Raw genomic sequence first — 22911 nt, 5'->3', positions numbered from 1 at the left:
AGCGTGTGAGAGGGTGAAAATGCTGCCCCTGCCCCCAAAGATAGCCTTCGAAGAATCCCCAGAACCTGAGGACCTTACCGTAGATAGGACAGGAAGAAAGGGGCTTCAGAGATGCGATTAAGGTCAGGATCTTGAGATGGGAGTTTATCCTGGATTATCTGTGGGCCCTAAATGCAATCACAGAGGAGCAGGGGTGGGGGGCTCAGACACACACAGAGGAGCAGCCACATGGAGACGGGGCAGCCAGGTGGGAAGATGCTTGGCTTGACGGGGCCACGAGCCAAGGGTGCCTGCAGCCACTAGGGAGTGGAAGAGCGCTCCGGGGAACCTCCCAGGGGGCAGCCCACACTTTCAGCCAGTGACACTGATTTGGAGATTTCCGGCCTCCAGAACTGTGAGAATATAAAGATACGCTGTTTTAAGCCACCAGGTTCATGGATGTTAGTTATCACAGCCTCGGGAAATCAGTGCCCAGGACTGGGGAGAAGTGACCTTGCCTGTGGGCACACAGTTGGTAAGTGGTGAAGCTGAGAGTCAACTCCAAGTCTGACCGGTTCCAAAACCCACACATCTTTCTGGCCACTCTGCCATTTTCTGGAAGGTCAGAAGAGCTGCTGATATAGATGACGGCACTCACTTGTTTGGGATAATCAACGGGACTATTGATGCAGCCTCTCATTTAATCCCATGATGACTCTTTGCAGGGGTAGAATGATTTCCATTTTGTAGGTGAGGAAACTGAGGCTCAGGGAGGTGAAGTGGCTTTGTTAGGGAGCCTGACCTGTAGGGAAAGGAAGGTGCAGGGCCCTGGATGCACACCGAAGGCAGCCCAGCCCAGCACAGGGAACAGCTACCTCTCAACCTGAGTCCCCCTGCCACCTGTCCAGCACCGGGCCCTCAGCCAGTTTTGTAACCTCTTTGCTCCTTCGTTTCCATCATCCCATGGGATAATCATGGTCCTCCTCCTTGGGAGGGTTTACAGGAGCTGGGCAAAGTGCGTGAAATATCCTGCCTCATCTAATCTTTAAAATGTTTCGAGGAGATGATGCTGTGACCTGTTTAGAGAAGAAAGCTGTCAAAGGTGTGGAATCTGGGCTTGGAAGTCAGGGGTGGGTGGTGGTGGTGGGGAATCTAGGCTGGAGCCCTGGTCCTGTCCTTTTACAGCTGTGTGGCTCAGGGCAGTTGCCCTAACCTCTCTGAGCCTCAACTGCCTCACTTGTAAAATGGGGAAGCCAAGACCCAGCACTGTGGTGAGGAATAAGTCAAACAAGGTGAGTGACGGGCTCAGCCTGGTTTTTGGAGAGGTGCACTCAGTGTCTGTAAAAATGGAGCCAGAGCCAGGGACACGGCGGACGTGGGGTTTGCAGGGGTGAGGTCCACCTGCCCCCCGGGCACTCAAAGCCACTGTCCCTCCCTGATCCACCAGTCAGTGAGCCATCCTCACTCCCAGCCTGCTGCCCGGCCCTGGAAGAGGCTGCAGTGGCCCCTACACGACCAGCTTTACCCCTCAGAGGTCACTGGGCCAGGGCCGGGGGGGGGGGTGGGGGGTGGGGGGGAACTGGGGCTTAGTGAGGTTGGCTCAGTCTGGCCCCGGTCTGCAGGTGAGGGGTGAAACGGGGGAGGGGGTGGCTGCTGGGGAGGAGAAGTGGAGAGAAGGGGGGTTTGGAACAGGGGCGGGGAGCCCACGCCGCACGGAGGCCCGAGGAAGTCGGGGTTTTCCTCATTGGAAACTGGCCAGATCTGGTCTGCTGCGAAGGAGTCTCGGGCCCGAGTCTGACCCTGCCAGGGGCCACCTCAGCCTGACCCCGGCCCTGACCACCTCTGGAGGAGGGGCGGCCTGGAAGGGATGTCTGGCTCAGCACCCGCAGCGGGAGGCGCGCGGCAGGTGGGGCCCTCCAGCGGCCGGCCGCCGGAGGAGGGGAAGCTGGAGGGGCCGCCCGGCCAGCAGCCAGGTGGCCGGAGCGGGGCTGGCGTGCCCCTCGCCCGCCCCTCTACAACAGCTGCGCCGGCCCGAGGGCTGGGGAGCGGCCAGGAAGGAGGCAGGTGAGTGTGGCGGGGCTGGGGAGACGGCGATGGGGTGCCGGAGGAGGAAGGAAGAAAGGAAAGGAACAGAAGGGAAAGAAAGCGGGAGGAGAGCGGTAAGGGGACAGCAGACAGGAAGGGGGGAGGAGGGGAGCAAACAGTGAGAAAGGGGGGAGCAGAGAAGAAAGAGGAGGTCGCGAAAGGGAAGAGACGCAGAGACACACGGCCGGGGCGAGGGCGAGCGCGGGGAGGAAGCGAGATTGCGAAAGGAAAAACGGGGGGAGAGAGAGAGAGAAGGGAGCCGCGGGCGCTGGGCGGGAGCGCGGGGCGCCGCGAGCCGGGAGAGGGGGCAGCAGAGGGCGAGCGGCGAGCGGCAAAGAGTGAAGTGGGCACAGCGGCGGCGGCGGCGGCGAGCGCAGGGCCGGCGAGCATGAGCGCGGCGGCGGCGGCTGCGGCGGGCGCGGCGCGGGGCTCCGGGCCGGCGGGCGGGCGGGCGGCTCGGGCCGCCCAGTAGCCGGCGGGCGGGCGCGCGGCGGGGCATGCGGCCGGCGGCCGGTCCGCGAGCCGGAGCCCCAGCCCGAGCCCGCGCCCGCGCCCCGCGCGCCTAAGAGCGGCCGCCTTCCCGGCGCTGGCCCCGGAGCCCCCCGGAGCCGGGACAACTGTTGCGGCGGCGGCGGGGGCACCGCGGGGGCGTGGGCGGCCCGGCGCCCCGGCAGGCGGCTCAGCCCCGCGGGCGCCGACTCCCCGCGGCGCAGCGAAGAGCGAGCGGGCGGCGGGCAGGAGGTGAGCGGCGCCCCGGGGGCGGGCCGGGCTGGGGCCGCGCGGGGGAGGGGCGCGCTGGGCCGGGGGTCCGAGCGCAGCTGCCGAGAGGGGTCGGAGCGGAGCTTGTGGAGGAGGAGGGTCCCGGCGAGTTGTGCGGGGGGTGGGCGCGGATCTTCGGCTCCCTGGCTCCCCGGCTCCCCGAGAAGGGGGTCGGGCGCCCGAGGCGGGCGGGGAGAGGTGGGCGCCCTGGGAGAGGCAAGTTCGGAGCATCGAGGGATCCGGGGTGCTGTGGAAAGGGGGCCGGGGACGCCCGGGGAAGAGTCTGGGGGTGGGAGACGCGTCGGACAGCCGGCGCCTTGGCATTGGGGTCCGCGCCAGGGCTCACCAAGGTCGGGGTCGCTGAACCTTGGAGAGGACCTGGGCCGGGTCCGAGGAGCAGTCCAGGGCGCACCGTGCAGGGACGTGGCCGCCGGGACCGGCATTCGCGTCCGAGGCGGGGACCGGCGTCCGAGGACCAGTGCGGGAACTGGGCGAACCCGGAGCCCCGTGCGCGCCGGGCAGGGTTCCGGAGGCAGGCTGGGGACCCGACCGGTTCCGAGGGTCCCGGCTGGGCGGCGCGGGCAATCACGAAGGCCTCTCCAAGTGCGTGTCCCTCGCTCGGCACCCGCCGCGTGGTCCCAGTGGAGGAGCCGCCGCCGCCTCCTGGGGCCGAATCAATATTGATTCCGCGCCCGGGGGCCGGGTGGCCTGGCGGCGGCCTCCGAAGCGCCTTAGCGCCAACGGTTGCCATGGCAACGAGGCCCCGAGCGTCTTCAGGTTATATTTATTCTAATTATTATTATCATTATCAGTGTTAGTATTTGTTACTCAGCCAGAGGAAACCAGAAAGGAGGAAGAGAAGCCAGTGTGTCCTGGCGCCTCCAACTGTCATCTCTTCAGAGAGAGCCGATGCTGGCTGGGGGGCCAGGCCCGACCTCGCGGGTCTGGTGCCCTGTGCGGCTTCCCCAGCCAGCACCCCTGGGGCAGTGGGGCTGGGAAGGCGACTTATATAATCTGCCAGCGTGCCTTGTGTCTACTGTGCCTCTCCTGACCTCTCTGATCCCTTGTCTTAGCGCCTGCTGCTCCTGCCCAGGCAAGCCCAGGCCGGGATGGGAAGAGGGAAAGGTGCCTTGCCCCAGGAATCACAGCCGGAGGCCTCCACCCCTCTCTCCCCGCCACTGTGTGACCTTGAACAAGGCGCTTGACCCCTCTGAGCCCCTGTTTCCCCTTCGTGTAAAGTAGCACGGGCACCATGCCCACCTCTGAAGGTTGCTGTGAGGTCACACCGAGAAAGCCCTGTGAGTTCTGACTGTGTGACCCTGGGCAGGCGCCTGTCCTGCTCTGGGCCTATTTCTTAGTGTGGAATGAGGGCCTGGACCCCAGCGTGTCTTTAGTCACTGGCATCCCACGAATTTCACTCTGGGCTGCTATGGAAATCCGGGTGAGCCAGTAAGTTGCCTTCAGATCAGGCTAAAGGGAGCTCCTCCTTCACCCCCTGTTCCCTCACCCGCCAGGTGGGCTGAAGGTGGCAGGGAAGCTGGCCGTCCAGCCCTAGTCCTTGGGGCCAGCCAGGAGCGTAACCATGCTGGTCAGTGTTGCCCGGGATTGGGATCCATCCCCCACCACCCCCTAGACCGGTGTCCGCTCAGGGCGGAACACGTCCCTGAGCACGAATCGCCTCCCCCAGAGAGGCTGTGGTCTGTGCCTGTCCAGGCCGGGGGCCGAGTGTGGGGCAGGAGGTGGCTGGAAAGTTCACTGCGGCCAGGCAGCCCCCACCCCTCGAGGCTCAAGCTGAAAGCCCTAGGGAGGGGCTTCCCTGCTGTCACATCACACTGAATTCTCCGCTCCGTCTCAGGCTCTGGGAGGTATGGGACTGGCAGGGGAAGCTGGGAGCGGGGAGATTGGCTCTGAGCCGTGTGGGGGGTGTGTGTGTGTGTGTGCATGTGTGTGTCCCACCCTGCCGCTCCCAGGCCACCAGCCTGGAGCTTATCGGGGGCAGCTGGGCTGGACAGGCTGAGTGGGGGCAGGGCCAGCGCTGCTCAGACCTTTGTGAGTGAGAGAGAGAGCAAGGTCCCAAGGAAGCTGAGGATGCCACGCATCATTCCTCCTCCCCTCACTCCTCCTCTTCAGCCAAACTCAGCGAGCCCCCACGTCTGCTGCTGGAGGGCAGCAGCTCTGCCCTTGGCGGCTCCAAGGGAAACCCACCCGGAGAAGCCAGTGGGGAGGGAGGGCAGGCTTCCCCAGAGCCGGGGGAGGCTGAGTAGGGGGGATGCAAGTGGGGAGAATCTGCCCAGAGACCCTGCGGTGGCTTCAGGGCTAGGGGCACCCGGTCTGAAAGGCAGGCAGGCATGAATCAGCCAGAAGAGAGGAGCAGTGGTGTTTTCCCGGCAGAGCCCCTCCAGGGGCACAGATGTGGACACACAGCTGGGAGGGAGGCATCCTGTGGACAGGTGGGCGGGGCTCAGAGGTGGGGCGTGGGGGGCGCGGGGAGGGGGCTGCAGGACTAGGGAGCAGGGGGAGATGGTGCAGTTGGAGCAGGGCTAGGTCAGGAGGGCAGGTCACTGCCACCGCCGCCCATTCTGGGTGTGGGTTAGGTAGTGGGAGGAGGGAGGGATGGTCAGGTTCAGCCCTTGGACTAGTCCATGGTCTGTGGGTGGAGCCTGTGATTGGGGTGGGCAGAGGGAGGTTTGGAAGAACAAAAGGGGTCTGCTTCCCGGCCACATGGTGGGAGAGGACCGCTTCCTGGCCTGGCCCTTGGCTGCTGCTGGGAGGGGAAGGTAGCAAGTGGCCACCAGATCTGGCAGCTCCAACTGCCTGAGTGAGTCTATGACAGACTTCACTATCACAAGTATAAGGATTTGCCTGAACAGCAATGGGATTGCCTTTGACCATGAAAGCCCAGAGGCCCACTGTGCACTAGGTCCTGTGTTGGGCAGGCGCTGAGCCCATTTAATTCTGTGCACCAACCCTGAGTCAAGCCGCTGTTGATGCAGTTGCACTGCTGAGAAAACGGGCTCAGGGAGGTTAAAAGTAACCCGGCTACTCCCGTGCCCCTAACCACTACGCTCCACCAGCCGGAGTTCAGCCTGTGCCCGATGGTGACCCTGGTGGCTCTTCAGACACTTTGCTGAGTCTCACATCCTCCTAGTCATTGCCCTGCTCCCTCTCTTCTGGACTGATGCAGAGTGTGGCCCGTCTTAGGCTCAGAGGAAAACTATCACCTCCCTCCTTGGGGATGCTCTACCTCTATTAATGCAACCTCTTGTTTCAGCTTCTCTCCGGCTGAGTCACACAACAGATTCGTATCAATCTTAGGATGAACTCAGAGCCTATCTCTAGCTCTCCCAGGGTGGTTTTTCCCCAGCCCAGCCACTCTTTCTAGAAGTTGCTGAAGTCAACTCCTGAGCACTGTGGGCCCTTGGTTCCTAAACGCTCTTCTGGCAGGTGGGGTCTTGACTGTCTGGAGCCAGTGAAAGTGGGGAGGGTGACCAGAGGCCCTGCCCACCCTGGCCACAGTCTTCCGGGGGATGCCAGGTGCTACCCACTCTGTTGGTGTCAGCCTCACCCCGCACAGGGCTTGCTGGCAGGGGAGAGGCCCCACCCCCTCCCTCCTCCTTCTCCCTTTCTTTTATCCCTCCCTTCCCTCCTCCCTCCAGCACACACATTCCTTGGCCCCCTTCTCCAGGGTCTGACCCCTAAGAAGGTAAAGAAGCAGCCAAGCCCCCTCACACCTGCCCCGAGACGTGACTCAGGGCGCAGGATCTGTTTGACGACTGACTATATGAACAAATACCTCTCTGAGCTGAGACCGTGGCTGTCCCAGCACCTCTGCACCTGCTGGTGCACCCCCCTGTACCCCAGTTTGGCCCACATGTGATGAGCTGCCTTTCCTTTCCGCCTTAGCTGCGAGCAGGTTGAAAATTTTCCAGAGGGTCTTCCCTGGACGTCCTGATGTGACCACTCACTGCCGAAGCTCTTGCTGTCTGAGCCTGGGTTTTCTCGTTCAACAGTGCAGCGACTTAGTGCCTGCCTAACGGGTTTCATGAGGGTTGCGGTGGGGAAAGTCACGGGCAGAGTCTGGGACGTGGGAGCCCCTACCCTCCACATCCTACAGCTGGGGGAGGGGCAGATAAAGTCAGGGACCCCAGCATCTCAGAGGCCCATGTCTTGTACCGTGATGTTGGGATGCTTTAGGGCCTGATAGGGAGCTCGAAGCTTGTCCACTTACCGTGTAAGTGGGGACCCTGGGGCCCAGGGCAGGCTGGTGGCGTGCTCAAGGTCACAGTGAATTGGGCATCCTGGAAAGTCAAGGATGTTCACGATATGATGCCGGCCCTGTCGGCATCATTCAGGGGCATCTGAGGCCGCTGCCTGGCGTGGGGGAGAGGGGTGCAGACGTGAAACCGTCAGGGAAAGTCTTCAGAATCTCGCCCTCCCTGGCCATGCAAGTGGAGAGGCAGAAGCCGTGAGATGAAATGCAGACGCCTCCTGTCACACGTTTCCAGCCACCAGCCATGAATGGAGCGTTTCCTTGGCATGCTGTGGACCTGCTGCCCCCTTTCCTCCCCGGTCTGGGGCACACACTCCCATCCCCGCCCATCTGTCCACACGCACACCTACCCCAGCAGATGAGCGCAAACTCGCCTTCAAGAAATTAAGAAATAATGCATGAGTTTCCCAAATTACACCCATTTAACACTGAATTAAGTAAGTTCTGGAAGCTTTTAACAGAGCTCTGGGAGGAAAAAAAGAATTTTTTTTTTTTTTTTTGGTTCACACTTCCCTGGAAAATGAGACAAACCGTGATCTTTTAAAACCCAGCTACATAATCTGATTATTCCTTGCTGGCAAGCATCTGAGAAATGCCCGGCGGAGGGCGGAGACGGCCGCTTTACCGAGGCTGCGAGATTTGCATCGGGAAATTGGGAAAGTTTGCCTCCTGCGCCAGATTGGAAGCTCCCCGGCGCATGATGGGTTGAAAAGAAAGTGCTGCTTTCTTAGATATCGGCACAAATTAAAAATAAAGGCAAATTCCTTCCATAATCCAGCTCAAGAATTTCCTCCACGGCTCCCTGAGCGGGTTACTGAAATGATGGTGATTTGCTTTCACTTCAGGCTCCTCTTCTTTGTCAGGAGAATCGTCCACGCACAGCTGGGTTTATAGACCAACAGAATACGCATTTAAGCTCTGGCTCATTCCACCTTTCCGGGACACCTATGCTGTACCAGACACAGTGCCAGAGCCGGGGAACAAGAGATGGTTAAAACAGGACCCTGCCTTGCTGGGTTTTGTGGTGTGTCTGTTGGAGGCAGAAGAGCAGGGGAAAAAAAAAAAAAAAAAAACAGACACCTATGAGGTCCCACTATACCTGAGGGGTCAGGGAAGGCTTCCTGGTGGAGGTAACTTTTGGTTTGGGTCTTAAAAGGTGGATAGAAGTGTGCCAGCACAAGGGGGCAGAGGGCATTCAGGAGGCAGAGGAGCGCCTGAAGAAAGTCTTAAAATGGGTCTCAGACATCTTTGGATCTTGGGATTTCAATGTTTGCAGATTCCTTTATTACAAAGCCCTTTTTTGCCCATTATATTCCAGCACCCTCAGACAACCCCAGGGCTACCTTCCTAGGTTCCTTTTCCCTAAGGAGAACAGAGGCCAGAGAGGAGAGGCAAATGGCCAGGAACCTAGTCCGAGCTCTGAAACCTAAGGCTCTGGGTTAGATGGGCTCTATGGAGAAGGCAGTGGCACCCCACTCCAGTACTCTTGCCTGGAAAATCCCATGGACGGAGGAGCCTGGTGGGCTACGGTCCATGGGGTCACCAAGAGTCAGACACGAATGAGTGACTTCACTTTCACTTTTCACTTTCATGCATTGGAGAAGAAAATGGCAACCCACTCCAGTGTTCTTGCCTGGAGAATCCCAGGGATGGTGGAGCCTGGTGGGCTACTGTCTCTGGGGTCGCAGAGTCGGACACGACTGAGGCGACTTAGCAGCAGCAGCAGCATGGGGCCAGCAGAACATACTGTAACCCGCTAAATGGAAATTCTAAACATTAAGTCAAAGAATAACAGAATTACTAATACCAAAGTCTACAAGATCCTCTTTCTGCTCTTCCTTCTCGGCTACAGCCCAGGCTCGGCTTTAGGACAGGAGTCCCAGGATGTCCATGCCAGACCTATGGGCTCTGAGCCTCAGTCTCTACATCCAGAAAATGGGAAGATGGAGCCTCTCCCTGCCCATTTGTGGAAAGCCTGGGATCATCACTGAGCCCCAGAGGCCTGGCCAAAGAGGCCTGGTCAGTGGAGTTCACCCTTCAGCTCAGGAGGAACCCAACCCACCCTCCCATGGGCTTGCCTCTAAAGAGCCCTGTTGTTTAGATTTTTCTGGGAGCAGATGGGGAACACAGCATCATCTGGCTGTCACTGCTCAGAATCTGATCCCTGAGACCTTGAGGCCTTTGGAGGATAAGCAGGGCCTCTGAGCTGAGGCCCATCGTCAGGGCAACAAGCAGAGCTGCAGGGAAGCTCCTGGCTCCGATCCCAGGGGAGCAGCCTGGACCACCGAGGCTGCACTTGGGGCTCCACCATGAACCAGTCTCCTCTCTGCTTGTTCCTAACTCTATGCCCCTGGGCAGGTTATATAACTTGTGAGCCTCAGTTTCCTCATCTGTGAAATGGGTTGTTGCGTGAATCAGATAAGATGGATTTGCAGCTTAGCGCATCGTGTGTATTCAAAGACACATCAGCTCTCTGTAATCTCACTTTATTACCTGTTACTCTGTGAACACTTCTCCAGTCTTTTGATGAAGCAGCTGGGAGGGACCCAAACCTGATCATCCAGGAACCCCCAGAACAGGGGATTCCAAGACTGTGGTTGTTGATTAAGTGAAGAAGTGAATACAGTGGCCCCTTAGACTGCCCTGGTGCCTGCCCGGTGCCATGGCAACCACAGAGCAGGGCGGCGAGATAGCCAGCTCTTGGGCTCACCTGCCTGGGTTCACATCCCCTACCTGCGGCCAATGCTGGACTGCTTATTTCCCTCTTTGAACCTCAGTGTCCTCATTTTTAAAATAAGCTTGATAATGTTTATGATAGTCATAATAATGCCTTACAAGGGTGGTTTTGAGGATTCAAGGTGAGGACTGTGACATTCCAGGCTCCTGGATCAATTACAGTGATAACTATTATTTATTATCCCCAAACTCTGGAAGGGGCCGTCAAGATTTGAATCCCAGTTTCAACCCCTAATAGCTATGTGACCTTAGGCAAGTTATAAAACCTCTCCAAGCTTCAGTTTCTTCCTCTAAAAATGGAGAAGCACTCACCTAGCAAGAGTTCTGGCAAGAATGAAAAGAGTTGACTCAAGGAGCATATCCGGTACAGAGCCAAGCGCATAAGAACTCAGTAAATAATACTGTTGACATTGTCATCAACTACATTTAATAACAGGAACACCCGGAGAGCACAGAAGCAGTGGACTTTCTCTCTGTCCATGAAGGGTAGAGACCACTCATTCCTGATTTAGCTGTGTAGCAGCTTCTAGCTCAGGCATGCTTTGGGTGGGTCTGTGAACGAAGGGATGAACTGCTGGATGGATGTGTTCATTGCTCAGGAGTGTTAAACTCTTTGCAACCCTATGGACGGTAGCCTCTGTTGATGGGATTCTCCAGGCAAGAATACTGGAGTGGGTTGGCATTTCCTTCTCCAGGGGATCTTCCCAACCCAGAGATCAACTCCTAGTCTCCAGCATTGCAGGCAGATTCTTTCCCATCTGAGCCACCAGGAAAGATGAATGGATGGGTAAATGAACAGATGGATGAATGAATGGGTGGATGGATGGATAGATGGCTGGGTGGGTGGGTGGATGGATGAATGTGTGGGTGGATAGATGGATGGAGGGATGGATAATGTATGGGTAGATGGATGGACAGGTTGATAGGTGGATGGATGAATGAGTGGATGTATGTACATATGTATGGATGGATGGATGGTTGGGTGGGTGGGTGGATGGATGAATGTGTGGGTGGATAGATGGATGAGGGATGGATAATATATGGGTGGATGGATGGGTGGGTAGATGGATGCACAGGTTGATGCATGGTGGATGGATGAATGGGTAAACGAATGAATGAGTGAGCGATGGCTGTCAGGAAACATGGAAAGCCTAAGATCAGGGAAGCTCGGGAAGGGGCCCAAGGACTGGGGCAGAGTCTTCTCTTTGAGTGCTGAGTGATGAGATAGAATGAGTTTTATAGCCGGATATGATCTCTCTTCTCTGCGTGAACGTTTATCCACCTTCCAGGAACTGGCGATGAGGGGCCGAGGATGAAGACCCAGGTTGCTTGATGTCCCTGACAGTTTGGCTTGGGAGCTGGACAGAGCTGTATTCAGACTGTGGCTTCCCCCTCTTTAGGGCAGAGGAGTCCTGGTGCTTCCTGGAACCTCTGTCTCCTCCTCCACAGTATGGGGGAATGCTGTTTCCTTTGGGGGCGTGGTGATGCACGAAGCTCACACGTTGAGCGTGGTGTGTGGTTTGTGAAGGTGCGTGGCAAGTCGGAGGAAGCGTTTGGACTCCGTGCAGTGGACGGCAGGTTGCGGGAAGGTTCTGAGGCTGGGGGAGGCACGGTGCAGGCAGTGCGGACCGCCAGCCTGTGGGCCACCTGGTTCCTTCCAAAGAGGGCAGTAGACATGGGTTCTGAAAAAGAGTGAGGGGCGAGGGCACTGCCAACCTGCTGAGGCCACAGAGTGGGCGCTGGGCCCTGGAGCCCTGACCTGCCGGGAGGTCCCCCAACTTTGCCTAGCCCTGTTCTGGGTGCTTTGCAAATACTACCTGATTTAATACTTGTAATACACCTGAACAAGGATGGATCACTTGTGGCTTCCCCAGGGACAGCTAAGCTTCCCCAGGGAAAGCTGCTAAGGAGCGAAGCCAGGATTCAGATCTTCCCATGCGGGATGAAGAGAAGGCAGGGCACCCTCTGTGGTCAGGAGAGGTGCTGGCCTGGAGGTGTGGGTCACCATGCTCCTGTGCGCCCCCTTACGTCTGGGTAGCCTTGCCCAGCCACCTCCATCCTCTCTGCCTCAGTTTCCTCCTCTGCAGAGCAGGGTCCATAGCAGACCCTCCTGCAGTGTGTCTGAAAGAGGGCCACGGAGGCAAAGCACTCCAGGAGGGAGGCCTCCACAGGCCCCACCCATTTGTCACTGTTATTTGCATTCCTTCTCTTTGGCAGAGACGCATGGGGGAGTGAGTCCTTGGGGATGGGTGGGACCTGGCAGGAGCCGGCGAGGGTCTGCCCTGGGGCTGCCTCAGCATCATCTGGGCCTGGAGCTCGAGGCCAGTGTGTCCTTAACGTCTGGAGTCTGGTTTCTGCTGCGCCTGGGACCTTCTCCAAAGGGGCCAGGTGTCTGCCAGGAGCGGGCAAGCGTTTACCTGTGTGTGTGCTGTGTGACTGACTATTCACTCCCAAGACTGTACTCAGGGCTTGTCCTGCTGGGACTCCGGGTCCCCAGAAAGACTGTTCTGCCTGGGTCCAAGTCCCGCATAAGGGACGGCCCTGATGGGGGTGAGACCAGAGGGCAGGGTAGAGACTCTGCCTGGGGGAAAAGGGCCAAACATCAAGGAGGCCTCACCGGAGGAGGTGGCGCCAAAGGGAATGGAGGATGAGCTGGCCAGGCGGCTGAGCTAAGGGTCGGGGGATCTTGAGGAAGAGGAAACAGTGCATACAGAGCCCAGAGGACAAAGTCTGGGAAACGTCTGGATGGCATGGCTGTCCTGTGGTATTTTTGGAAAGTTGTTGAGGTGAGCCCATGGAAGTTGGCAGTGGCTTGATCTCCAAGGACTCGGGCTAGTTAAGGAGTTTGGACTTTACTCTGTAGGCGCGGGATGGCAGATGTGTGGCTTGAGTACCGCCACCGGCCACTGCTGCACCCAGGGCAGACATGGCTAATCAATCCATCACAGCATGGAGTCAGGATGTGCTCCGGCCCAGTCCCCTCACCCCCACAGTCCTGACCAGTTGATCCTGTAGGCACACTCGATGACACCTGTTTGCCCTACCGCCATTGTCAACGGGAATCATGACGGTCCTTCACAGCTGCCTATGGTGTGTGGCTCATCCAGCACCCAGAGTCCTTTCCTGATTAGAGGAGGCAGGTGGTAGCCTCTGGTTCCACCCCAGGCCCCCAGGCTCCACTGTCCCACAGTGTAGGGTAAGTTCCATCCTTCCTGTGACAACAGTCTTTCTGTCCAGTGGGTCCGGGCACAAGCACCCTTCTGGGAGTGCACGCCCACCTATCCTGAGGGGGCCCCTGTCCGTCGCCTGCAGGTCAGGCTAGCAGATAAGCCCAGGCAGTCCCTGGATGTCTGGCTGGGGTCTGGCCAAGGAGTGGGGTCTCCGGGGGAGGGGGTCGGGGCCTGGCAGAAGTCTGGGGAAGATTAGGAGGCTTTTCTCCTGAAATTCAGACAATTGGACAATCTGTTCTGGATCGATTTAGAAGCAGTGAAGTGAAAAAAAAAATCAGAAAATATAGTGTGAAAGCTATTTTCTCTCTCAGTGGGGAAGAGGCGACGAGCTGGAGTTTATTTGTGGACTGTCCGAGGCCGTGGCCAGGGCCTCTCACCCCCTCGCTGCCTGTTCCGCCACTGCCCTGGCCCACTCCTACCCCCACACCCCGCCGCCGCCGCCGCCGCCTCCTCCTCCGTGCCCAGTGCTGGGCTGGGAAGCCAGGGGTCTCAGAGGGGCCGTCCTCCCTGGCGGCAGCCTCGGGGAGGCAGCGGTCTGCAGGGGACTCACATGGATGCGCGGGACAGGCAGACAAGGCGTCTCCATGCCAAGGGCGGGCTGCGTCTGTCTCCTCACTCCTGTATCCTCAGGGCCTAGATCTGGGATTGGCATCTGGCAGGTTTCCAGCCTGAGTGATGGATGGAAGGGAGGGAGGCAGACAGGAAGGAACAGAGGCTTTGAATGAAGTGACCCGCTCATGGTCTTGTGTTTGTAAGTGGTGGAGGTGGGGTTGGAACCAGAGCTGTGACCCCAAGACCCGGATGTTCCCCTGCCATCCCTGGGGCCAGGGGCAGGTCTGAGACATCACAGGTTTCCCCCAGCACGGGTGCTTTCCTTTCCTGCAGACACAACTCCTGAACGGGGTCTTTCACCACTGGGGCCAAGTGCCCACGGGTCGCTGTGGGGCCAGACCGGAGCGGGCAGAGGGTGCTGTGCAGAGAGGCAGGGAGGCAGGTCCCACCTCCCCACTTCCCAATCTATCCCCAGAGGTGGTGGCGCACTGAGTTCTGGGGGATTTCAACCAGGGGCTGGATCACTGGCAAGTCCTGAGTGTGGAGGGTTGGGAAGGGCTCCAGCCCAGTAGGAAATGGAATCAGCTGATTCCAGTCCCCAGAGAATGGGCTCTTCTCTTTTCCCCCAGGCATTGGGAGAGGGGGAAATTCTCAGTGGTTCTGTTTGCTGCTGCTGCTGCTAAGTCGCTTCAGTCATGTCCAGCTCTGTGCAACCCCATAGACGGCAGCCCACCAAGCTCCGCCATCCCTGGGATTCTCCAAGCAAGAACACTGGAGTGGGGTGCCATTTCCTTCTCCAATGCATGAAAGTGAAAAGTGAAAGTGAAGTTGCTCAGTCATGTCCGACTCTTCGTGACCCCATGGACTGCAGCCTACCAGGCTCCTCCATCCATGGGCTTTTCCACGCAAGAGTACTGGAGTGGGGTGCCATTGCCTTCTCCAGTTCTGTTTGAGAATGTGGCAACTCCCTCCTCCACCCACTATTTCCTCCCCAGATACCAAGGCCAAGAGCCAAAGGCCCGTCAAGGAAGAACCTTGACTTGGAAACAAGACCAGCTTGGACCCAAGTCCCAGGAGCTCAGCTGCTGTGTGATCTTGTGTAGGTTCACACTTCTGAGTGTTAGTTTTCTCATCTGCTGACTGTGAGCAGTAGTACCCTTTAAAAAAAAAAAAACATTAAAAGGAGACGATTTTTGTCAAATGTCCGTCATGCGGGCCAGACAACACATAGTAAGTCCTCGAGAATCGTCTCTTCCTCTCGTTTCCACATGTGGAAGGCAAGTCATGAGACTCAGTTTAACTCTTGTTTGGGTTCTATCTGCACCCACGTCCTGAGGTCCCAGCTCGGTTGGGTTTCACATATTCTGTCTCGTGTAATCCCACCTGCCCATGGGAGGCTGGGGGTTAGCACCCCACTTTATGGGGAGAGGCCCAGAGAGGCAAAGGGACGTGTCCAGGGTCACAGGGCAACCGTGTCCCCCTCCAACCCCACCTCTCCGCCGGGCGTGGGCCCAGCACCCGCCTCCCCAGGAAGACCCGTCCTCACGCCCCAGTTCTGATCCGGTTTCCTGTCGACGGCTCTCTCATCAATGCTTTTTGATGTTACCTCTCGATTCCCCAGAAATTTCGGAGCAGCGTTTTCCCCACCGCAGTGCACTAATTAGACCTCCATAACACTGTTTACCAGGATGTCAACGTATGCTATAAAATTTTGCAACTTTTTTTTTTTTCTGCACCATAAGCAATGCTCAGTTTCAAAAAGGAGGAAGCCTGCCACGATGGTCCCGGAGTCGTGTTCAGCCCCTGGAGGACCCCTGGAGGAAGGCTCATCCTGGCCCCAGGCTCTGCTCAGTGAAGCAGGGACCTCCCCCTGGGGGGGCAGGTTGCTCTCAGCCTGAGGGTGGGGTCTTCCATCCAGCTGGGGTCTGTGCTCTGCCCCTTGCTGTCCGGGTCCTTCTTAAGCATCTTCGGTGTCAAAGCCCCGGGGTCAGAGCCCACCTGCGGGATGTCAGGGGGCTCCGGCCACTCTGAACGCCTGCAGACACTTCTTTATGGATTCTTTTGTTTCCAGTGTGCAAACTCAGAATGGGTCACCAGTTGGGGGAGGACAGGTTTAAACAGAGGACGTGCTGGCTGACCCTGGCTTTGCTGGGGAGGCGCCCCCAGGCTGGGAAGGTGTGAGAGCAGACAGGAAGAGATAAATGCCAGTGGAGTGGCTCAGAGGGTCTGGTCTGATTCCAGAAGCCAGCTGCTACCCAGACACCTGCCGGCACCCGGACACGATGACCTTGGGCCTGAGCTGGCCTCCCCTCCCATCTCCTAAGACACGTGACGCTGCCACCCTCCGAGACTCAGGGAATTCACCTGAAGGGGCGTGCCTGAGCGGGGTCTTCCCTCCCTCCTGGCCCCCTACCCCAGTCTGGTGACTGATCGCTTGTTCTTCTGGGGATGGGATGACTGAGGAGTTAAGTTTGGGGTACAGCACATGTGGGGTGCCGGAGGTCCCAGGAATGGAGATGAGCAGGAGGCCACCCAGTCCAGGTCCGGGCCCAGGAGAGCTGGTAGGGGTGAGCAAGTGTTAGCAAGCCATAGGGAGGGTGGCCTCAAGCCACCTCCTGCCACCTTTGGAAGCGTCCTCTTTTATCTCTGCCCAGCCATTGCCACCAGGGAACCCTCCTGGCGTGCAGCCTCCCAGGAGATACCCTGCCTGGCTCACTGAGGGCCAGTGTGGCCGGCCAGGCTGGTGACCTGGTGACCTCCCAGGCCAGTGAGGGCAGCTGAGCTTTTGAGAGAGGGGTCTGGGCCTGGCCTGGCTCTGGGCGGCTGGCTGCATGTTCACCTCCGGCTCTGCTTAGCAGCTTCGGTGCCAATTTACAGAGAGTGTGGGCGGGAGGCTCATTAACCCCCAGAAGTGGAGCTGCTTCAGGGGAGATGCGTGGATGGGGGGCCCTTTCAGGCCAGGCTGGGTGGGGGAACCAGCTCCGCACCACCCCTGTGGTCGCTGCTGCGGCCCTATTTGCATAATTTTGAAGTTGATTGGCCTGAAGGCAACTTCGCTTAATCACAGCTGACAAGTCTCTGGTTGCAACGGCAGCTGCTTCCAATTAGCCGTGTTGGTGCCGTGGTTTGTTAGACTCTCCCAGCAGCCCCTCTCCCAGCCCCCCACCTCCCAGCCCCCCTTATCAGGCCCAGAAGGAACCCGCGGGGCCTATAGCTGCCTGGGGAACGTGCCTCCTTCTCCCTGTGTGTGGACAGCCCGGGATGCAGCCGTGGGGCCCTGCCAGCTCCCGGGAGATGCTACCACACTGGGCTGTGGACTGTGCTTTGGGCACTGAGGCTACAATGTGGGGGTGCGAAAGCTGGGCTGCCCGGTTTTGTTAATAAAGTTTTATTGGCACACAGCCTCTGCCATGCAGCTCATATTGTCTAGGGGTGCTTTCTTGCTCTGAATGCAGCGTTGAGTCATTGTGACCCACAGAGCCCTTCATATGTACTATCTGGCCCTTCACAGAAAAATTTCCCGTCCTCTGACCTAGCCCAGAGGTTCTCACACCTGAGCGGGCATCAGAATCCCTCGGAAAACTGGCAAAATACAAATTCCTTGTCTCCACCCCGGTTCTAGTCCAACAGGTCCCAGGGGGCCTGCAGCCAGCATTTCTAACCAGCTCCCAAATGAAGTACAAGCCCACACTCCAGGCCACACTGGTCCAGCCACCTCCAGGGTCCCTCACGGCAGTTTCCATCACCTCACCCCATTCTGAACACCATCCTCATTAGACAGAAGAGGAAACCAAGGGTCTGAGGGGTCCCCGGCTTCTGCACAGTCCTGAGCTGACAAATTCTGGCTCTTCCCCACCACCTGCTATGCCGTTGACCCAGACACCTCTCCCCAGATACAGCATATCCCAGGGTACCCCAGGCCCCAGGGTACCCCAGGCCCCCAGCTGGCTCACCGGGCTTGGTCGGTTCCCTATATCTACACTGGGGTCTGCCATTAGTAACACTAACTCCTCGGCAAGTGAGAATGTCAGTCTTCCTTGGGTTGGGGGAGCGTGCTCGCAGGAAATCAGGGTGTCAAGGGCACCTCGTGGGGACTCAGCTGCCTCCCCTTCCCCTGACACCTGTACCAGGTTCCACCAGGTTCCCAGCGTCCGATTGGCGTCATCTCCCCGCTGGGACAGAGACCCTGCTGCCACCCCCCGAATCGCCTGCTGTCGCTCTGTGGATGATCGAGGGCGCCTCAACCCAGCACCCTCTTCACCCGTCACCTTCCCGTGACCTGGGGGGTTGGGGAGGCGCAGGACACCCACTTACAGAGGCTGGGCGATCTGTCTGAGGAGGTTGGGCTGCATCAGATGGTCCCACCTGGTTTGGGGGCATATTGCTGAGCATAGGAGGATTGGTCATGACCAGTGTCCCCAGTTTATGGATGAGGAGGCCAAGTTACCTGGATTCATGACCAGGAAATTCCTGAAGGGGCAGAGTGTCTGGGACTAGCCCGGGAGGAGGTGGGAATCACACAGAGACAGATCCTTACGGGAATTGGAACATCCCGGCAGCAGGGGATAAACATCCTTGACCCCGCCAGCCAGCATGATGGCCGGAACAGGAGCCCCACGTCCCCTGGGGCCACCCCGTCACCCCCACTCCCCTCTGTGCCCCTGTCACAGCTGCAGGCTTTCTTCAAAAGCACATTTCTCGTAGTCCTTTCGGACCGTGCAGGATGTGACCTGGGGACAGAAGTTTCTCCCTCGGCCCAGGGTTGCTAGAACACCCCGTGACGTTCGTTTGAGCGGCTGCAGGGTGTTTGGTGTTTGGACATCCTGCAATCCTTCTCCGGTCCCTCCAGCTGGACTGTCTCCAGGGTTTCCATCCCATACACAGGGTGGCCGAGAAGGTTCTCGCACCTCGCACCTGCGGCCAGCAGGGCCTTTGCTGAGCCTGGGGTAGGGGCATTAGTACTGCTCATCACAGCCTCTGTGCGCAGGAGGCTGCCCCGAGCTTGCTGTGGGGTCCTGCTCCCTCCAGGGACCCCTGCCAGCCCTCCAGGCAGATGTGCTGTGATTACAGCCTCTTTTAAAGAGGAGCGAAGGAGTTCCTGCCGTGTAGGGTCGTCACCCGCGGTAAATGCCATGATGCCGCTGTACTTTCATATGATGACGTATGTGCCCAGGATCTGGCTGAGGCAGCCCAGCTCAGAGAGGTCAAGGCACTGGCCCAGGGTCACACAGCCGAGCAGCGGCAGAGCCCAAGGTCAGATCCCTTCCTTCTGGTTCTCCGCAGCTGTGCTGCACCTCAGACCAGAGGCAGGGGAAGCCGTGTTCCCGGGGTGACTGCCGCCCCCAACCCAGTCCTGTGTTTATTGCACTGAAGGGACCCTCTCTCCTGCGTGTCTTAATCTCTCTGCCTCCTCTCCTACCCGTCCCCACTGCCGAATGCTGTGGTGTGAGTTGAGTCTCAGCTTCACTCCAGCTAGCGGGGTGACCCAGGGTGAGTTACTTAAACTCTCTGTGCCTCGGTTTCCTCATCTATAAACTGAGGGTAAACTCAACACCTCTTGATCGTGAGGATTAAATTAACACCCACCCTCCATGCAGCCAGGCTGGCTCGGGCACTTCTCCTGGGCTCCCACGGCCCCCTGGCTTCATCCTCACAGTGCTGGTCACCCTGGACTGCCCCTGTCCACCTGGATGGTGACCAGATGAGGGGCACCCGGGCCCGTCTGGACCCAGCGCTCTGTCTGCTGTAAGCAGAGCACTTGTGACTTCAGGGGACAAGAAAGGTTTATCTCTGGCCCCGCTCAGGGCAGGCAGGGTCCTGTGATGGGAGGGAGGGAGAGGGAACCGGCCTCCATTCTGGCCTGGCTTTAAAGGCCACTGTGGCACCAGTCACAACAGAAACGCCAGCTACAGACGGGGCAGTGGGACAAGACACAAAGGGCCCTGGGTGTGGAGATGGTGCCTGGAGCAGGGAGACCCGGCTGTAGAGGCCCACGGGCCCTTTGACTATGTCCAGAGGGTCACATGATGTGTTTCCAACAGCAGCCGATGCAGGCAGCTCTCCCTGTAAGAGAGGGCTCCTGCTGCCAGCGGGGGAAGTGCTGGGGGGTGGGGTTTGTATGGAAGCGGGCAGCCAGGAAGCCAGCCCAGCCGTGGAGTCAGGTGGACATACCCTCCTCCTCGGGCTCTGCGTGTCTGGGGTTCCTTTCCCAGAGCGCAGCAGGCTGAACGTATTCACCAGTGTGTTTCGCCGGGGCAGTGCCCGGCACGGAGGACAGCCTCCAGAAGTGACATCACTGGCCAGCATCTGGCTAAGACCTTGGGAGTCTCATCATGTGATATGTTAGCCCAGATGTGCCTCTGCAGCCCCAGCTCAGCTGCTTCTGAGCCGTGAGACATCATGAGGACCAGCCTCGGTTTGTTCACCTGTAAAATGGGACTCTTTGTGGGGTGTTGTGAAGACAGAAAGGTGGGGAGATCTGAGCCTGGCCCTGGGGACAGTCTCCAGGCAGCACTCCCGGCCCCGGGCCTGAGCTGGGCCCCCGCCACTGAGGCAGGGCTGAGGCTCTCTCCAGCTGCCCGGCCTCCTCTCGCCCCAGAAGGACCCGCTGAGCTCCCATCCACACTGGCCGGCAGCCATGCTCCTTGGCCTGTACAAGGCCTGACCGAGTCGCTCTCATTTATTGGGGTGTAGGCTTGATCGTGGTTGGGAGTCCGGAAGGCCGGGGCTGTGATGTCCTGGGTGTTCCCAGATCCGCACTGTGTAGGTACGACTTCCTTTGGAGCAAACCCCCCTGAGCCTTGCCAGGAGCCAGGGTCCCTGCCCTGGACAAGCGCCTTGCCTGGGGGAAGAGCCGGGCCAGGCCATGGAGTGACTTTCAGTCCCAGAAGGACATGAGGGGCCCCAGTGAAGGCTGTGTTGGGCAGGTTGTGGGGTGGGGAGCAGGCTCTGGGCAGAGCTAGCAACCCCATATGGGGTACACAGAAGCTGGTCCCGGACCACCAGCTCGGGTCCTCTGCCTGCAGGCTGTGTGACCTCAGGCAAGTTGCAGACCATCTCTGTGCTTTGGTGTCTCCTGTCAAGAGCCTAGCTCAGCTGGCGGGTGAATAGAGGGTCAAATGCCCAGACAGGCTTGAGCTTTGTGGACCAGCGAGGAAGCTGGGATGGGAGGGAATTTAGAGTGGGGGAAGAAGCATGAGACTCTGACCTAGGGCAGCTCCAGCCCCTCCCCTAGCTCCCATCCCCTCTTTAAGCTCCTCCCCAAAGCTGGATGCCTTTGGGGCCCTGCCCTGGTGACCCGGTACCCTTTCTCACCTGTCCTTTACACCCAGCTCCCCTGATGGTCTCTTCCTGTGCTCGTGCCCGGCTGGCCAGCCTGGCATGTCCAGGCAGAGGACGGGGTAGGCAGACCCCAAGGCCATGGTTGGCCGCTGCCCCTTCCATGTGAGTGTGGGCCGGCCCTGCCTGCCTTCCCTCACCCATCGGGTTCAGTCTTCATCTCTGCTTCCCGCCCCTTCCTCATCTGAAAGGGCCAAACCCCTGGTTTATGACCCTTGGGGGCAGGCCCCACAGAGTCCCGTCACACCTACTGTGTGCCAGGGGTGCTCACAGGGCCCTGCCTCTTGCTCCCACTGCAGCCGCCCCCTCCCTGAGCCTGGTCCCACCCCTTGGTCTTTGCACTCGCCCGGCTCCCTGCTGGCGTGCTTCCTTGCCAGGCCCACCTCACCCGGTCTGGAGGAGCCCGCTGATCTCACCAATCTCGTGTTCCTTGGGGACACCCTCGATCCAGACCAGGTCAGGGCCTGCCTCTGTGCGCAGGGGCCCCGAGTCACGGCACATGGAATCTGGCTGGCTCCATGGGGGATGGGATGGGTCTGTTCAGCCCACCATTGTGTCTACAGTCCCTAGCCCAATGCTGCTGGATGGAGGCCTCCCCCACCTCCGTGGCCGCTCCCAACAGTCCTTCAAGGGGGGCATGTTATCCCCATTTACAGACGAGAAACTGAGGCTGTGCTTACTTCTGTTCTCCTCAGTGAAGAAGGGTCCCTGGAGCCAGAGCCCCCTCCCACAGAAGGAGCTGGAAAGGGGCCCCCAGAGTGGGGAGAGAAATCAGGGCGCCCTCTGACAGTCTGCGGGTCTGTCTTTCTTCTCCCTGGCCTGACACTTTTAAGTGATTCATTCTTCATGTGATATTTTTGTGTTTCTCCACTGGGGAAAAAAATACCGCTGGGATTTCCAGGGGTTGGTTGTTTTATCTCCATGGTGTAGCCAAATAACTCGAGAGAACATAGAGGCAGAGGGCTTCCTGAGCTCTCAGCTAAGCCCTCTCCTTAACTGGGAGCGGGGGACCAACGTGCCTTTGGCCGTGGCCCCAAGCAGGGAGCAGAGCATCCAGGCCTCCAGCCCAGCCTCAGCTGCATGCCCTCGGGTGGATGGCTCCCCTCCCTGGGCCTCCGTTTCCCCACCTGTGAAATGGGGGAGTAGCAGTGCCCGCCTCAAACATTCAAGGAAGGGGCCTGCCTGGAGGGCCTGGTGAGAGCAGGAAGGGTGGGCGGAAACTAGCCAGGCTTAGAACTTGGACCAGAACCGGGTTGGTGGGGGTGGGGAGGAGGCCCTTCCGGGGATCAGCTAGAATGTTCTCTCGAGGGAGGGACTGGGCGAGCAGGTGGTTTCCAAGTTGCTGGTGCCCTACACGCAGTTCCATGGTCACACCCGCGCTGACACCCCACAGGGCACCTTGCAGAGCTCACCGCTCCCCTCCTGAGTTGACCCTACACTGACCATGTACAGCAAGCACTGTCAAGCCTGCCTGATACGGGGACGGTGGGTGGGGTCAGGGGATGTAGATCCAGGACTCTGCGCTGTCCCACCTGGGCTCTCCGAGACTCTGGAGTTGGTTTCTTGGCTTGGGTGTGCGGCATCCACCCAGGGCTGACCCCTGAGGTCACTGCTGGTGTCGGCAGTGAAAGTTGCCCTCCTGTCTCCGCGAGAGTCACGCTCAGGCCCCGGACTGCATCTCGCCTGTGCCCATGGGAATGCGCTCTTTGCAGTAAAGCCGACCTGGCATTCAGGTCCATGAGTGTTGGCAGAGTTCCTGCTCTTGGGGCAGCAAACATGTATTCAGCACCTACTGTGTGCAGACATCCTCTGTGGGGGTAGAGAGGCACAGAACGCCCCCACCCCACCCCAAGGAGCTGGTGCCGCACAGGGAAGCAATTAACAATCAGACAAAGCAGAAGGAAGTCACACACGCGTGATCAGTCACTCAGTCGAGTCCGGCTCTTTGCGACCGCATGGACC

At 58.9% G+C, this 22911-nt stretch overlaps 1 protein-coding gene across 2 annotated transcripts in view; it reads left to right on the top strand.

Moving 5' to 3' along the window:
- Positions 1-1645: 1645 nt before the first annotated feature.
- SHISAL1 (shisa like 1) overlaps positions 1646-22911 on the top strand; it is an 81470-nt gene continuing 60204 nt past the window's right edge. The window contains exon 1 of one of the 2 annotated variants that reach the window (XM_002687976.7): positions 1646-2043. The gene's annotated coding sequence lies outside the window, so the exon portion shown is untranslated. Of the gene's footprint in view, positions 2044-2670; positions 2806-22911 lie in introns of those variants that run through there. The other variant, XM_024992825.2, reaches the window with a different exon arrangement.

This window comes from Bos taurus, chromosome 5, assembly GCF_002263795.3.
Source record: "Bos taurus isolate L1 Dominette 01449 registration number 42190680 breed Hereford chromosome 5, ARS-UCD2.0, whole genome shotgun sequence".
In the NCBI taxonomy this organism is placed as follows: Eukaryota; Metazoa; Chordata; class Mammalia; order Artiodactyla; family Bovidae; genus Bos; species Bos taurus.
The sequence above is the reverse complement of the archived record's forward strand: the minus strand, read 5'-3'. Positions and strand labels throughout refer to the sequence as shown.